We start from the raw sequence: 4,172 nt of genomic DNA on the forward strand, positions 1-4,172 counted from the left end.
GCCTTTTAACATATTTTTACCAAGTGCAAGCGAATGCATATATGAAACAATAATCCAAAAATGAGATTTAGGAAAGTAGAAGATTTTATTTTTAATTTTTACTTCTGTTGGATATTAAGAAAATGTAGCTGCATATTACCAGCTTAAAAACATTGAACAATTGTTGACTGACTTTGTTCGGTGAATTTTGAAATATGCTGTCTCTTGCTCTTGGACTCTAAACTTGTTTTCCATATATTCCATTATAAAGTTATGATTTTGGTTCTCCTCTGGTTTTGATTTTATACATACCCTTTTATTGAAATAGATAGGTTGAAAGATAGTTAAAGATATTTCCCAATTAATCTTATGTGTATAAATTTAATCCCCTGTTGAGACCAATCCTAGCTACTCCCAGAGTTTATGATTTGAACAATCTTGAATCTACACGAGGATGTTTCAAAATAAATATGACTTCATGCATGGCTTTTTTGTTCTTCGTAAGATTTTTTTTTAAATATCAATGTATTCTTACGTATAACTTTGATTCCCTTTTCTGGCACCACTCTAATCCCGGGGATAATTATTTAATAAATATTAAATACTTTCGGTTCTATTTTAATTACATTCCTGGGTGCATCCCTGGAATTGTTGTTGTTAACAATTGTGGTACTTGGTTCTTGTATCTTTGGCCTTGGTTCATTTTGCCTCCTCCTAAAAAATAATTGCGTACCCCTCTTCCAATATACGTAGTTCTTTCGCTTCTGTAAAAGTTTAGTGGACGCCTACTTCTAACATATCCTCGGTAATTTTCATTTTGTCTGTTATTGTCCTGATTCCGCCTTTTTATGCCTTTGTGGTACCTAAGAATCTGTTGATAATGTGACTACGTTACAGAAGGGACGAGTTATAATTTTAACGGGCGTGAATTTAAAGTTAATGCCAACATGTCATGTGATACGAAAGATGTCATATACGCCATCACATGTCCTGGATGCAAAGAATATTATATTGGTGAAACTGGCAACACTCTCCGTGCCCGTGTACGTGTACATTAGCAACACATCAGTACACCTGAATATAGACAAATCCAGCTAAGTGCACACCTGGAAACTTGTGGAAAAAAACGATTTAACATTTTCCCTTTTTATAAACTCAGATGTGCCAGTGATATCCAGAGACGGGAAAAAGAAAAACATTTTATTTGTATTCTAAAGCCAAAACTTAATAGTCTCTTATAAACTACCTATAATTTTCCCGAACTTTTTCATCATCATTGCAGTATTTTGTCTATGACGTCACAATATAGACATTAAACGTTCCGCTTAGTTTAACGTCATAATCATTGTTACTATGTTCCCGTTGTGTATACATTTTTGTAATGTAAAGCTTTTGAAGATTTTTAATGAAAGCGCTAAAGCTTTACGGATGATTCTTGTGTTTTCTTTTTATATTTGTTTAATATATATATATATATATATATATATATATATATATATATATATATATATATATATATATATATATATATATATATATATATATATATATATAAAATCACTGTGCACTATTTCACTATTTTATAATAAATTATAAATTATTGTATTACAATTTTTTTTTATATATTTACTGCAATTTCGGTAAAATAATTGATGGGTATGCCATCTCCTGTGGAAAGAGAGATATTTTGCCTTATTTTGACAATATATAATTTGCAAAGGGATTTTGATTTTTTTTTTTCAGAGGTGTATCTGCTTGGTTAGGAATTGCACTGACCCCCCCCCCTTGTGTCCAAAAACATAAATGAGATTTAACAAAGCATTTTTTGGTGTGGCCCCTGGGCCCTCACCCCGACCCCCAACTGGTCGTCCCTTTGAAGAATCCAGTATCCGCCACTGGATTGCAGAATATGAAATGGCAATGTGAATAGAAGAAAAGTGCCCCCCACGGGAAATAATTAGCGCCTATAATACATATAGATTGTCCCTGATCGAGTTATGTTTTAAGAACAGATTCAAACCTCTTTCTAAAAGTATGAAAATAGCCACTAAATCTATGCTAATAAGAGCGAAGTGAATAAGTTTAGCCACATGATTAAAATAATAAATTTGATATTTATAATAATAAAATAAAAATTTGAATTTTTCATTCAAAGATTCTTAAAAATGTGCTATAAAGTGATAAAATATTGGGATGATAGCAAATAGGAAACAAATGAACAATATAGAAAGTCTGCAATTTCTTTATACATCCAATTTGTTGTTGATTTGTTTTGTTTTTTGGGGGGATGGGGAGGGGAGGGGTAGCATGTGTCCTTAATTTGAAATTATTTGGGTCGTTCTTTATGCATTATAATATTGAATTTGTATCTATCATGAAATCTCCGAAAGGGGGAAATGAAGATAGAATGAAAGGCAGCACCCAGGTCATTTTTCGGCGAACTTAGACTTTTTTCGTAAATGTAACAATGAAAAAAGGGGAAAACCATAGATAAAACATTTACTATTATTATCCATTGTAAAGACGTCATTCAGTCTTAGGTGAAAAGAAGCACTCTATTTCGACGTCATCAAGAGACGTCTATAAATGGAAAAAAAATCCTAAATGAAAAGGTGAAAAGTTCAACACTACCCTGGAGATAATTCATTTCTTTTTGTGAAAATAATTATGTAAAACATCACTATGGCTTGAAGAGTGCTGCAAGAATCCTACTCTTCCGACACAGAAAAAATTATTCTAAATTTTTGCATGGAATCTTACCAAAATTTTTACTTTTTGTACATAAGATCAAGGAACTGTCATCAATTCATGTTAACCACACGATTCTAGCAGCATTTTCCAAGTACTATAGAATACAAGCTTTCGATTCAAACAAAAATTATGTTTCAAAGTATGCGGCGTAGTGTTGAACTTTTTTACCTTTGTTGTTAGAACGACAGAGGAAAGGCTGATCGGGAATTCGAAACACTGCCTGTGTTCATTTTAAGAAATCGTAATCAGAAAAAATCAGCGTACCTGATTCTTAATCTTTAATTCCTTATCAATCACACATGACATTCATGAGATATGCTTTACAGCTCCCATTTTATATATTTGTTTACAGGAATTCTTGTCATGTTTAATGTTCACTCGGCAAATATTTGATCAATAGTTATGACGTCATGGTTTTGGTATTTAACCCCTGTGATAAATACTTAGCTATTTATACCACCCCAAAACGACAAGATTTAGTTTATATTGTGTCTTTGAACGACTCCGTTCATTTCTTGGACCTGAAATTAAACTTAAAATACAGATATTAAGAAATTATTACTCTCTAAAGTTCACGTCATAGAGCTTACTATGACGTGATACTGTATAGGCAAGTAGGTTATCTAGGTGTAGCCTTAACATGCCTGCGTTATGGGAAAAAATTCAGTTTTTTTCATCTTTAACTAGATAAAATCCCGCGCAAGTGCGGGGAATTGAATTTATACCACTACCGACAGAAAATGTATTGTAGTTTCTACTGGCAGCCTACAGGCTTATATCAGGAAGAAATGCTTTGTACAAAATCCCGCATGAAGTAGATGTACGTCTCCACCCCCACCCCCTTTTTGTAAAAATTTGAAAAATAACAATTTCATTAATTGACGTTTATTGTGAAACCTGTTATACTATGTTTTGGATATTGTACTTCAGATGTTCCTTTTTCATTTCCGTCAAGGATAATAGCAGCCAATATGCACATTTTACTCATAAATTGATTTTTTTTTTGGGGGGGGGGGGGTTAAAATTTCACAGGTACTTGTGTCTTGGTTTATAAATATGTGTGTACCTTATTGATATGTAAAAGATGTACTTTACTTTTTTTTTACATATCAATGAGGTACATACATATCTATAAACCAAGACACAAGTACCTGTGTAAAAATTAGCTTTTAACGCCATATGAATAGGCCGAGTATTTGATAAAAAAGACTGTATTCAGAAAAAAACTTAAAGCACAAAATTTTACAACTTTAAATGTATTTGAACAATACCTTATTCATTAATGTTCTCTTTTCATGTAAACAAGTTTATTACGAAGTACAAATTGAACTTCGGGTCCGTTGCCACGATGCTCTCTGTAAGGAATATATATAGATTTTACCGATAAATTTAGTAGGAAAACCTACTACATATATGTAATAGTCTTTCGATATATAAATATG

The sequence above is a fragment of the Saccostrea echinata genome, unplaced genomic scaffold, assembly GCF_033153115.1.
Source record: "Saccostrea echinata isolate AGI-Se365-2 ecotype Australia unplaced genomic scaffold, CSIRO_AGI_Sech_v1 ptg000017l, whole genome shotgun sequence".
Taxonomy (NCBI): Eukaryota; Metazoa; Mollusca; class Bivalvia; order Ostreida; family Ostreidae; genus Saccostrea; species Saccostrea echinata.